We start from the raw sequence: 14,843 nt of genomic DNA, 5'->3' as shown, positions 1-14,843 counted from the left end.
ACCTTGACTTCACGAGAAATGCATGCCTAGCGTCACATCATTTCCACATGACAGGTGGCAATGTGAATAAATGTGTCATACCATATCTGGACTAAGCTGATTATATATATATATAGAGGACACTTTTTTTTTTTTTTGATTAATTTATAGAGGACCTTGACTTCACGATGCATGCCTAGCGTCACTTCATTTCCACATGACAGGTGGCAATGTGAATAAATGTGTGTCATACCATATCTGGACTAAGCTGATTATATATATATATATATATATATATATATTTGGATTTTATTAATATGTGTCTTTAAGGTACATATTAATTTTTATTTTAAAATTTTTTTTTTTCGAAAATTGAAAAAGTAATAACAGTTTTTTCAATTTTTGAAAAATTTTTACTAAAAATAAAAAGTTTAATATGTGCCCTAAGGACACACATTAACCGAACCCTCTATATATATATATATATATATGATCAGACATTAACCGAACCCATAAAAAAAACAGTGTGGTTCTGCATTGGGTTTACAAAAAGGAAATAACATGTTTCACAGTTTCACTATAATAGTGGATTGGGCATAGGCCATCATTGATCGTCTTCCCCATACACACCAACACACCCGAAATATTAATAGAAAAAACATTGGCTTCCGTGTGATTCCACATTAGGTTTCCAAAAAGGAAAGAACGTGTTTCACATATAGTCATATAGACACGATGATAATTGTATCAAAATATTTTTCTTTTCTTTCGTCTCCATGAAAAATGGCGTCCATTTTCATTGCATTTGTTGACTCATGCTGAGACCCATAACACGCTTTCTCACTGACCATTCAGTCAAGCAAGCCATTTTGGACTAAAACATAGTCCGTTGTGTTTTGAGAAACGCCGTTCTCTAAATGATACATCGCACTAGGTGGAATGGGAATGAAGTTATTTTATTGGATGTCTTGATCGCGGACAAAATATGAATTGCCACTTGGCTATTAATTTGGCCCAAGTCGTCGTCAACTGAAATTTGTTAATTAATCGGTGATTATTATGAATATAAGAAAATTCTAATATAATGAGATCTATAAATAGTACTAAAAAATGTAATGAGACACATAAATAGTAGTAAAAATAAACTAAATAATAAAATAAACTAGCTTTATAATCTATTTCCAAAAGCAACCCTAGTATTAAATAAGCAAGTTGCTATAATTTTTGTATCTTCTCCTTTGGTTCAATAATATTTCGGGTGGTCATAAAAAGTGTCATAAAAATGTTGTGAACGTAACACTTCTAAAAAATTTCCCAAACAAATACAATTTAGCCCAAAAGCCCAAATCAAATGTTTAAGTGTGTGTTTGGCTCCAAATTAAAAAAATTAGTTTATTTTACTATTCAGCTTATTTTTGCTACTGTTCATAAGTCCCATTGCACTTTTTGGTACTATTCATAGGCCTCACTATACTATTTCAGCTAACTTTTATCTTTTTCTACAGTAATTTCAGCAAAAGGTTTTCAATTTCAGAAAAATAAGCAGATCCCAAACAAACCCTTAGTATCATTTTCGTTTTTTGTGGTTATTTTAAGAAAATGTTTTGGATCCATTTGACAAAGTAACGCTTTTAATATCTATGCAGAGCATAATAATTGAAAGAAGGAAAATGTTTTAAGAATTCCAATTTGTCCCTGTTGTTCAAATAATGCTAATAAGCTGTTGACAATGTATCAATAATTGTAGTACAAACTACAAAAAACTTGTAATCAGTATCACATCAAGTGACCAAAAAATTAATTTTATTTTTTATTTTTTTTTGAAGTGAATCTATGAGGTTTTTAATACTTTTATATCAAAATTTTTAATACAAATTGAAAAAATAATACTCCCTTCGTCCCACTTTTTTTGTCCTCTATTCCATTTTGAGATGTCCTAAAATATTGTCCTGTTTTTAAAAATAAAAATTATTAATTTACTAATGTTCCTATTATACCTCTATTAATTTACTAATTCAATTTTTTGATAAATTTTTTTAAGGGTAGTTTTGGAAACTTATACATTTTTAAAAGATAGACAAGACAATAAATGATGTTCCCCTAAAAAGTTTGACTTTTCAAACATAACAAAAAAAAAAGTGGGAAGGAGGAAGTAATAAAATTGGTTTTTCAAGAGGACAAACTTCGTCCATGCTTGAACCATGCATTAGAGTATCCACAGCAGTTGTGGCATAATTTATGTCATTTTGCCACACCAAATGCCTACTTTATTATTTTACCACATCATTTTACAATATCCCATTTATCAGATGTTTTATCATTCAATTCTATACATTAAAATAATATTTACTACACATTAAAATAATATTTGCAACTCATCAAACAAAATCAACAACCACCACACTGCTGCCAACAACCAACAGCCACCACCACACAACCACCACATCCTCCATAACCAAAAACACAACTCAAAGAAAACCCAAACAAATCTAGCCAAATTTCACAACAAACAACCATAACCCCAACCCAAACAACCCATCAAATCCCAGCCAAATCCTTCACGATCCAAAAAAATCCCAGCCAAACCCCAACCCAAACAAATCCAGCCAAACCCTAGCCAAATCCTCCGCGACCCATCAACTGCCTCAACCAATCACCGACCCAAAACCCCAACCCAACCAACCCATCAACAAACAAACTCAAGTAACCACCGGACCAAAACCCACAACACTGTCGCAACCAACCTCGACCCAAAACCTTGACCCACAACCCACAAAAGCTTCAACAACCAACACAACAGACCTATACCCACCCACTGCTGACCCATACATCGGAACCCATAGCCTAGCCTATCCGAACCCACCCACCTCCATCGGAACCGAACCTAGCTAATAAGCTCAAAGGAAAGATACCCACTAAAGAATGTGTCTTTAGCATCCAACTCGTTGTCAGGTTCGATCCCAGACTCGATCGTTGGCGTCGGCGTGGAAGAGCAGTGAGGGTTGGGGTTTGAGAGGAGAGGATTAGGGTGAGAGAGAGGAGAGGATTGGGGTTTGAGGGTGGGATTGATGGAGAGATGAGAGAGGAAGAGGAATAAAAAAATAATAAAAGCATATGCCACACCTGTCCGTACCGTAGCAAATTTGTGAGGATATTGTAGTATGTTGCATAATTCATGAGATTTGGAACATCTGATAAATATGGTTTTTGGTGTTTGATGTGCCAAATGTGCCAAATGCCAAATATGCCAAATATTTGGCATTTGACACATTTACCACATCTAGTGTGGATGCTTTTATGGATGGATGTGCTTTGTGTCTTATGCCAAAATAAAATCAAGTCAAGTGATAAAGTCCAATTCATTTCATTATCTATCCCAACAACCCCCTGCCTTTACCATTACCCATCAATTTTACATTGAAAATATTTATAATGCTACTATTTTTAATCTTGCTGACTTGCTTTCTCTATTTGCGAGAGAAGAGATGATGGATGTGCTTTGTGCCTTGTGCCAAAATAAAATCAAGTCAAGTGATAAATTCCAATTCATTTCATTATCTATCCCAACCACTCAATGACTTTACCATCACCCATCAATTTTACATTGAAAATATTTATAATGCTACTGTTTCTAGTCTTGCTGACTTGCTTGCTCTCCTATTTGCGAGGGAAGAGATTTCATCTAAGTGTGCGTTTGGCTTTAAATTTTAAAGCTAGCTTATTTTACTATTCAGTTTATTTTTACTACTATTTATAGGCTCCATTGCACTTTTTGGTACTATTCATAAGTCTCACTATACTATTTCAGCTAACTTTTCCTTTTATGTACCGTACTTTTAACAAAAAAATTTCAGTTTCAGCAAAATAAGCGGATCTTAAACAAACCCTAATTGTGATTTTTAAATTGTTCTCAAAAGACACCTTTTTAAATGGCTAGTCTATTAGTGTTTATTTTAATCTTTAGCTGAATTTGTTGGATTTATGTGATATATTTTGTACATACGCATATGCACTAAATTAAGTAATGCCTGAATATTTTACTGAATATGATTAATATAACAGTTGAATGCCTAAATTGAATATATTGAATGAACTTATAGTTTTCCCTTTATTATTTTGCACCATGAATAAATTTCTTATATAGAAATCACTTGTTTTGCATGATTAAAATATTCAAAGCAAAACTGTGTTGACTTTAATAATTTTCTTGCAAATCATAGACGATGAGTAAATGTCTCATTTTTTCATCCTAATGATCAGGTTAGAATAAGGAGAGCATATTTATAAAGAGGTTTTTGTCAACTTCTTGGCCATGATTTCCCTAAAAAAGAAATTAATGGAGCATTGTGTTGATTTAATACTAATTAGTTTAAAGAATACAAAAATTGGTTGGAATAGATAATAAAAAAAGATGATGTATTTTGTTTATATTGTTACTTATTAGGCAAGATGTTTGTAATTGGATGAGATATTAGTAGTTTAATGATTGTTTAGTTGTATACATTGAAAATGATGTAGTTGATAGAATTGATAACGAAACTATCATATATCAATTTGAAAATATGAAAACTCGTATAATAAAATTTTAAAGATTTATGTATTTGCGATTTTTTGTGATATCAATATATTCAAATTTTATTTTATTAAATTTTGTTAAATTTAAGTATTTTAATGACTACATTGAGAAAAATTCCTTAAGCCATCACTGGCTGCAACATCAAGATCATTATGGAAATAATTTAGGTACTCCTAGAGTATGAGGGCGTTTGCGTCTCAGCGTCTGCGTTTTCCCTTTTTTTTTTTTTTTTTTTTTTTTTTCACGCGTTTTTGAGCTTTTAGAGGGCTGCGGTTACTGTTCATGTACTGTTCAATGAACAATAACCGCAAATTTTGACTTTTTCCATTTGTTTCAGCCAATCATAGCACATCGTGTACTGTTCACGAACCCACAAATTTCACTTTTCAGCAACTTTTTCATTAAAAATGGGTCCCACGATACTATTCACACATTTAAAAATTATTTTGCTACAGTGTTTTTCAGTTTCAGTTTTCAGTTTTCAGCTGTATCCAAACGGACCCTATAGCAAAATAGTGCTTCCTCCTTTTACATTCACGGTATATTTCACCATGAATTTAACGAGTAAACCTCACTATAAATGTGAGATGATTTAGCACTATTTTTGATACTCTGGAGTACCTAAAAATTGCTCAGGTCTTATAAATAGACGGTGTGGCTTTGTAATCATTTCTTAAAAAGACACAGGAACCTTAAGAGTCTCACAGAGGGACTTACAGGTAGCTGTTTTCGAAAATAGAACCATCGAATCCTATATATAAGTAATTAATTTGTTTTTGGATCAAATTTGTCGTTCATGTCAAAGTGGTGAAATTGAATTCTTAATTTGATAATTTTGTTTCAAGTAAAATGCTATTTTTCACTACTGTTTTTGTACACCCGGGATGAAAACGATAGTGGCGGTGAGATCTCAGTATCTTACTACGAATATAAGGTTTGTAAATTTATTTGGAGAGAATGAAGAAACAAATTAGAATCCACCATTTTAATGGTTCCTATTAAAGAAGTTAAGACTACAAAAATTTGAATCACTTTTTTTTTATTAACCCCAATCAAACTACTGGAGTGGTGTTAATGTATCAGAGAGCTAATCAACGCCTTCTAGGAGAGCATACTCAGGGATAGATAAAGCTTCAGAATATCTACAAAGATTCCTTCTTTTTCTTTTTTCTTTTTTCTTTTTTAAGTTGTTTAGGATATTAGTTGGACTACTCTAACGATGCTATACAAACACACACACAAATGACCTATATATTGTGCTTCATACAAAACTCACAGGACTGGAGCCATCATGAAAGAACCCCAGATGCCAGATTATACCATATGGAAATTATACATAAATAGCTTATGGAAGTCAATCAAGCAGCTACATATCAAACGATAGAAAATATTAAAGTTCTAACTTTTATCAATGTTGTTCAACAATATATATATATATATATATATATATATATGCCCCTGACAGCGTGTGGATATATATCTAAACAGATTAAACACGGAAACAAGGTCTGCTGTCGCTGAAGTTCTTGACATAGACAATTATTTGGATTGGAGTGGTCAAGTTAAAACCTATTTGACGGCTCAAGATCTTTGGGACATTGTGGATCCTAACATCGGTAAATGCGGAAATTATTTTCTAGAAATCAATTTCCTTCAAACTAAACATAGCCATGGCGGAAATCGGTTTACATTTTCATTTTCTGCAAACCATTTTTTGCTTCACCCAAAACTCATGAACCTAATTAACCTATACTGTCCGCTGCCAGTTCCCAATCACTATTTTATTGATCTAAAATTTTCTTTTTTTATTATATATTGGCTTGGGAGATAAGAAAATGTAGGAAAGTAGTGAAAATTTTGTTTTCCATAACATTTTCAAAAACGTAACCAAACACTTGAAAATATTTTCTGGAATATTTTCAGAGACGCAATTAAACACTTAAATCTTTTTTTTTTTTAGAAAATATTTTTACCTAAAAATATTTTATGGTTGAAATTTTTTTTACGTCAAACTAAACACAACCTAAGTAACCTTTTGTTGCTAGCTCATAAAGAAAAGACAATGTATTCCTAAGTTATTCTAGAATCATAACTATTTTTACGCCCATTTTTACAATTATTTATATGATAAATTGTGACTAGTTGCCTATTAATTTCATATGAAAATAACATTTTTTTTTTTCACTACTCACACTAAACTACATATCATATAAATGTAAAAATGAGCGTAAAATTAGTTATGGTAATAGAATTTTTCAATATATCCCTTTTCTCTCACTTAAAAATACCATGAGTACTCCCTCACCATGAACTTGCTCATAAATGCGCCAGATCAAATTGATAATAACAATTTAACAGCATAAAATAGTAAGCCTATTCATTAATGACTTAATTAATAAAAAAAAATTAACTAACTAGTTAAACAACACAATCCACCAGATTTATCCCCCAAAAAAAAAAAAAAAAAAAAAATCTACCAGATAATAGATTATGCAAATGTGTATTGTGTACCATATTACGATGTAAAGATCGATCATAACATCACAACGGTACAGTAATGCTAGTATCGTGGGTTGGCTAAAATAGTACTGTGGAGTAACACGAAAGAGGGAACTATAATTAATTTGAGCACAAAGAAAAAATTGTTGGAAGTAATTCGTAGAGAAAAAACAGTGGATTTGATTGATGTGAAAATTAATGTGTAAGTTTATTTTTTACTGTGAAAGAAATTTTTTATTTTTTCTTAAGTCATAATTTTATACTATACTGTACACGCGGTTTCTATCATGGGAAACAGCCGTAGAAGCATCGATCACGTACTTTCATATGAGAAATAGCTGTAAAAGCGTCACCAACTTCTTTTTTTTTTTTTAATAAACACATCACCTACTTCCCACCGGGATATTACGATAGATTTTCTCCTTCCCACGTCACCTACTTCCCACCGGGGTATTACGATAGATTTTCTCCTTCCCACGTCTTAGAGTATTAGCATTGAAGAATACTAATGTCATATCTAAGGTCTTTTTGGCATTTCATAACTAGAAAATATTTGCATCAAAAAATGGTATACCTTATTATTGCAAAATTTTTTGCAATAGTGCTATAGTACAATTCTAAATTTAGAATTGTACTGTAACACTATGCTAAAAAAAATATATATATTTTATTCCATCCCTTAGTTGAAAAAAGTGATAATGTGAAAGAAATAATAAAGAAAGATTAAAAATAATAATATTTTAATGGAAAAGTAAAATAATAGAGTTTTTGGATGTATGGTGTATTGTAAAATGGTATGGTATAATTGATAAAGTAGCTTTTTGGGATTGTAAAATAGGATAGAGTAGTATTCTTCAATGCTGATGCTCTTAAAAGGAATTAAATAATCCCATGCAATAATTCAAAAAAAAAAAAAAAAACACGCATAGACAGACAAGTATGGAAGAAAAAAAATATCAACCATACAAGAACATATAAAATTTACCACTCATTTGTTTTGAAGTAGAATATTTTTAAAAAAATAATTTTTCATTTTTAATTATTTGTTTGTATGTAAAATATGGTCAAAATTGTAAAATACTTTTTCTTGACCATAAAATCATTTATAAAAAGTTGTAAAATCTTTTACCTTTAAAAACTTAGTAAACAATTACAAAAACACACAATAACTCCCTCTCCTCTCATTTGGTGGCTAGGGTGTTGGTTCGGTGGCTAGAGACACTATCCTAGTGGTAGTCATCGGAGCTATTGTTTTAGCTATCGATTTCTGAAGTTTGGTCATCGAATAAATCCTCCTCTATCTATTGCGGGTCGAGGACTCCTTCTCGTTCCCCTTCTTCTTCAAACTCCAATTTGTATTGTTCATAGAGAAATCTCTAATCAACGATAGAACAAGATCTAGTTTGCATCATATTTAAGGGATTCCTTGGTTCGAGGCCGAAGAAGCAATGTCATTCGATCGTTATCAAACTGAATGCAATCTTTGCATTAGCGGCTTCGATGGCTTAACCATCGGTTTTGATGGTTATTTAAAAAAACTTATATGTCACACGAAACACCTAAAAAAATTTTACATATAAATTATATTACATTTTGAATATATTTTACTTCAAAACATACGGAATGCATGAATCCAAAACTTAAGTTCACATTTAATAGAGAAAATACAAGAACACATCTCACGCACCAATCTCCTTTCTTCTTCTTCAATTAAAATTTTCCAATAGAACCCATAAATCTCTTTCTAAGAACCAACTTAAGAGCATTCAAATGGCGCTGTTGAACCACCTACAATGAGCATTTTTTTTCTTCTTCCTTTTTTAGGATTAACAAAATTTAAGGCATAGAGTGGGAGGCTCAACACGTGTTCTGCCACTTTGATTGCTTACGCCAAAGCAACGGGTTACCAATTTTCATTGTACATGTTAATGAATAAAAATTATGGGCACGTTTGAAGGGACGGAACTAGGGGATGCCTAAAAGGACCGTGGCCCCCCTAGCATTTCAAAAATCCCATTAACATTAGGCTTATTTTGGAATTTGACCTAAGAAAATTGAACTTGGCTCCCTTATCAACATCCTTGGCCTCATGAAACAAGGAAAGGTACTCAAATAACAACAAAAATTAAACAACCGGCACATGTAGGCTCAAACATTTTGTTAGGATCATGTGTTTTGGTATTGTCAACTATGTCAAATTATGTGTCTTCTATTGAGTTTTGATTTCTCTTGAAGTTGTAATGAAAGACTAAGTTGAAAACACAAAGTTTGCTAAAAAAAAACACATTTTCAACATGTACCTCAATAGCAGCTCGATACCTTTTGATAGAAGCTCAAAACTTACTGTCTCATCAAAAGAAGCTTGATAGTAGCTCAATCTATCGAGATTTTGTTCTCGGTAGTAGCTGGATTGATTAAGCTTCGCGGATCAGCAATGCGAAAAAGCCCATAACTTATTCATTTGAAACTCGAATTGAGATCCGTTTGAACCAGTATTTAAAGGACATCATAAGCCATCTTTTTTTTTTTTTTTGCTAAAAACAAATAGATGGTTTATGATGTCCTTTAAATACCGGTTCAAACGGATCTCAATTCGTTAGCCATCTATTAGAAGGTTTTTTTAGAAAGAGAAACACTCTGTTTATGTGGCTAGGGTTTTGTAACTAAGTTTCTCTATCTCACCAAACCAAAGAGTTTCAAAACAGATCTATAGATTCCATTGGTGAAGAAGCTGAAGTTGATAAGCCAAGAATGTATTGACTCCTTGTGATGAATTAACAAATTAATTAGCCAAGTTAATTAATTAATTCAATTAGCATGCAATAAGCGTGGTAGCACAAACAAATCACCAATAACTAGATGCAACGGAAATTAAATTGACACGGTGATTTGTTTACTAATGGGGAAAACTTATATGGCAAAAACCCCAACGGATGATTTTAAGGTCACCACTCTCGAAAATTCACAATTATCACAACAAGTAGTTACAAGTAAAGGAATCCCAGTACCTTATACTAATCTACAATTGAACCTTTACCCCAATACCCAATTGGACTTATTCTGTAGTGACAATCTCTCCTTTCAATGCATGGCTCCCAATACGTGACTAACCAATTCGATGCGCTGATCCCAGTACGCGACTTACTCACCAACTTGAGAAAGATGTTAGCTGCAAAGTTCTTCAGTTCATCACACGATGAAGATCACGAAACTCCTTGGTCACAAAACCCTACGGTGTACAAACACAGTAGCTTCTTTAAGAGAAAGATGAACTAGGGCAAATTCTGTCTCCAGTCACAATTTGCATGAACACAACTTTGCTTCACACTCGTGCAACCTTTGACGGCCCTTAAAATAATCCTTATATATGTTTAGGGTTGTGAGAAAAGAAAGTCCAAACATATACACACGGATTGGATGAAAATCAGAAATGAAAATCTGTTTTTCATAAACCTCGATAGATAGCATATCTGTCGAGCTAGCTATCGAGCATCGGGCTTCAGCAGTTTTTCAAACCTCAATAAATACTAGCTGTCGAGTTTTAAAATCAAGCACTTCTTCACTTGATTCTTGGATAGACTTGCATGGATTTAACACTTATTCTTGAAACGTTGTTCCTTGAAGCATTGAACACATCTTAGATCTACCCAATTACAAGTAAAGTACATTTTGTCAAAAGATTAGTCAATTCTAATTTGACATTTGTTCTTAACATTAAATCACATATGTCCTAACAAAAGTCATAGCAACCACCATAAACTTGCTACTATGAGGAAAACCTTCAAGAGGTTCTTAAAGTCAGTTGAAGGTTCCAATTGTGATTATGGGTGGAGCATTCATATATTGAAGAGTTCAGAGGTTCGGAAACGGTAGAAGGTTTTTATTGTAAGTTCATCTATTGGGATTGTAGAGTCTAAGGATATAGGTTTTGTACTAGATCTAAAACTTCTCTTTATTATAGTGGATAGTTTTTTGGGAAGGTTTCCCCTCAGGTTTTTTTACTATGAAACTAGTTTGTTTCATTAGTTTTCCTGCATTATCTTATCTTGTCTTATTTATTATTCCGTTGTGCATGATATTGACATGATATTGATATTTGTTTGTTTGAATAAGGATTATTCATAATAGATCTAATTAATAACTTGGGTTTAAAACTTGTTAATTCTATCAACTGGAGTCTAAATTTCCCAACACATTTACAAAAAATTTCAACAAAAAATCCCTAAATTAGAGCTTGTTTGGTTACTTAAGAGAGTAAATAAAGTAATTAGAGTAGATACTAAAATAATTAAAAGTTGGTTAGTTACTTGATACGTACATGTATTTGAAATTATGGGTCCCTTAGAGTAATTGTAGGAGTGTGGTTTTCTATGAAGGGGGCGTGTGTTTGTGTAGTTGGGGTCCATACGGGTAACACTAGAAGAGTTGAGATGATGAGAAATAATAGGACCCAACAACTAAGTGATGTGAGAAATAATAGGTGTCATTAGTAATTTAGTTTATTTACTAATGTTTTATTAACGTTAGGATTTGGTACTTGCTATTGTTGTTATTAACTTTTATTTATTGTAACGTTGTAATTTGTTTTCAGTTGTTAAAGTCCTACTCCTAATAGGTTGGGTAGTTGAGTCATTGTAGCTCACGTTGTAGGCAGTTCTTTGTTTTAAGATTGTAAAAGTTGTGGAGTCCTTATTTTTCGATTGTTAAGTTGTAGCAACTGGTATAAAACTAGTCAAGTTTTATTGAATAAAGATATCTAAGAAGTTTAATCAAATTGGATCTTATTGGTTTTTAGAGGTCAAGATTTCCTCAATCAAATCCAAAAAGTTCCCAGAGATCAAAATTTGCTCCGTCAACTCCAAACTTTATCCATTTGTCATCTTTTATTCTTATTATGTATCAAGTATTTCGTTAGAAACAACCAAAAAAATTTCTCCTTTTCTCTAAATATTTATATTTCCCTCCCAAAATTTGTGTACGTATCATTACTAGTTCCTAATGGTTGCTTAAGCATTCGATTTTCAGCATCTTTAATGATTACTGGCTTGTTGAATATTTGATAAATTTTATATGAGCATTTATCTTTAGTTTAGCATTTTATATTAAAGAGACAAAGAACATTGTTAGACATACATAATTAACTTAGCAATAATGATCAATCTTAACAACAGTCTTTAATCTTAGCAAAAATTGACTTTGGATTTTTTTTTCTTGCATTCTTTTTATACCTAGCAACTATAATTCATTTCAGCAACAATAAATCTTGTATTAAGGAATAAATCTTTCGTGTCTTTTTGTTTGTTCATAGTTTGTTAATATTAAATGAATGTTATTTTGGCTTTTCCTAAATTTTTCTTGTTACTACTTTAGCTCCTCTCAATTGAAATCCTGCCTTCGTCTCTGACGTTTGATACACTATGATAAACCCTATAATGTAACAATATTCAGCTATTTGGTTTTTCTTTTATTACAAGGAGTAACTATTACTTTGGAACAGTTATTCTTTTACAATGAAGAATAGCCATTTATTATCAAAATGTACTATAATAACTATTCATTTACCTACGCGATGCTATAAAAATTAAAGGTCCTTAATAGCTCTCGCAGAATTGTTGCTATCCTCTTGCCTGTTAGGCTCTCTCTCACAAGAGTTTTTTTTTTTTTTCGTAGCTTCATTATTCTCTCTTGTTAATAGTCACAATAGCTTGACAGACGAACTCTCTAAAATTTCCATGTCTTAGTTCATGACAAATGTGAATGTGCAAAATGACAGAGAGTTGAAAGAAGCTGGAACTTTCTTTTAACTGAACTGATCTTACAAAATTGAATGAATGAAACTGTACAAGTAAAATGGAGACTAAATACAAAAACAGAGTAAGCCTAAAATATCCCAAACTACACGGGATTAGTTACAGTACATATGCCAGCTCTAATTAACTCACGTGTGAACACATTTCTTCTCCTCTTTCTTCTTTTTCTTCGTTCCTTTTCTTCCTTTCTGATCTGATTCACAACTTTCTTCAACAGAATGTTTATGTTAAAATCTCTCCTTTACTTACTCATTAACAAGTACTCTAAGATAAAATGGAATTGTATTGATGAGAACTACTATATGTGTCCTAATTTTAAAAAGGCAAAAATGCAAAATTAATCCTTTAACTTTCACATTCTTTCATTTCAGTCCTCTAACTTTTAGTTTTGTCATTTCAGTCCTCTAACTTTCAATTTTTGTCAATGTAGGATTCCGTTACAACTCAGTTAATGGCTGTCGTTAAAACTCTGAAACGATGCCATTTTGCATTTTTTTTTAAATTCGAAATTAAAAGAAAATAAGAAAAATCTAAAAAAAAAAAAAAAACATTAATCTGCGTAATGTTTTCTTCTTCGGACGATACACCTCTTCGTCTTCTTTCCCGAAAATCTCTTCGATCAAAGCCAAGGTTATATCACTTCGGATAATTAATCTACATAATTAATTAAACAAACCCAAGCATGCCTGTCTATTTAAAAAGAAGAATAGAAGGTAAAGAAGTTCACATCACTGTATACTACTGAGTTTGAGAATGGAGGAAGAAAGCTTTGATTCTATCCACGGCTTCCATGATCGATACGAGTATGACTCTGACAGATCCTATGGCTATGACCCTGATGAATACTATGACCGTTACGGACACTATGTCCCGACCAATAATTCTGACAAAGAAGAAGAAGAACAACAACAAGAATCAAGCCATAATCATCGAACCAAACGCCGCAAACACGCACCAACCTTAGAAGATCGAATCAATACCTTGCCGGAGTCGATTCTCATCAGCATCCTCTCCCTCTTGACCACAAAACAAGCCATCAAAACCAACGTTTTATCCAAAAGATGGACCCATCTTTGGACCTCCGTTCCTTCTCTCGATTTCGATTCATACTGATTTAAAAACGCTGCTGATTTCACCACTGCTGTGAGCGATGCCCTGCTCCTACACAAGGCTCCCATGCACACAAATTTCTCCATTACCTTCGTTCAACTCGAGTACGAGCCATACCTACGGCCTCACGTTGATTGCCGAGTTCATTAGCAGTTTGGTTAGGGATTTGGGTGTTCCCTATTTCTTGTTCTTTTTTTTTTTTTTTCAAAATTTTTTTCTTTTAATTCCGAATTAAAAAAAAAAATACAAAACAGCGTCGTTTCAGGAGTTCTAACGGTAGCCACTAACTAAGTTGTAACAGAGTCCTGCATTAACAAAAATTGAAAGTTAGAGGATTGAAATGACAAAACAAAAAGTTAGAGGACTGAAATGAAAAAATGTGAAAGTTAGAGTGTCAGTTTTGTATTTTTGCCTTTTAAAAACCAATACGGTCAAGAACTATTTTAGGTTTTGAATTCCGATTTTTTCCAGTTTTTACTAGTTTTTGACTAGTTCTTACCGGTTTTATACTGATCTTTTACCGGACGGAATTGGTGCCCAATTCTTGGATGAACCAGCCGGTTCGGTCTTTAAGACTTTGAAATGTATAGTTAATTACAATTTGTACCTTTTTAGACCCCTTAAAACACAACCAGATTAACCTAGTTAATTAGCCAAGTGATTACTTAGTCAAATTATCAGATTTAGGTTAACACAAATATATCATATCATTGTAAAGTGTGGAAAATAAAGAACACAACGATATGATAACCCAGGAAAACCAAACCGGTAAAAAACCTGGGGTGGATTTAACCTAGCTATCCTCAAGGTAAAACAAATCCACTATGAAAGAATTGAAGTTTACACAATTGCGACTTTGACCACTAACA

Source organism: Quercus robur, chromosome 4, assembly GCF_932294415.1.
Source record: "Quercus robur chromosome 4, dhQueRobu3.1, whole genome shotgun sequence".
Taxonomy (NCBI): Eukaryota; Viridiplantae; Streptophyta; class Magnoliopsida; order Fagales; family Fagaceae; genus Quercus; species Quercus robur.
This window is presented reverse-complemented; position numbering follows the sequence as displayed.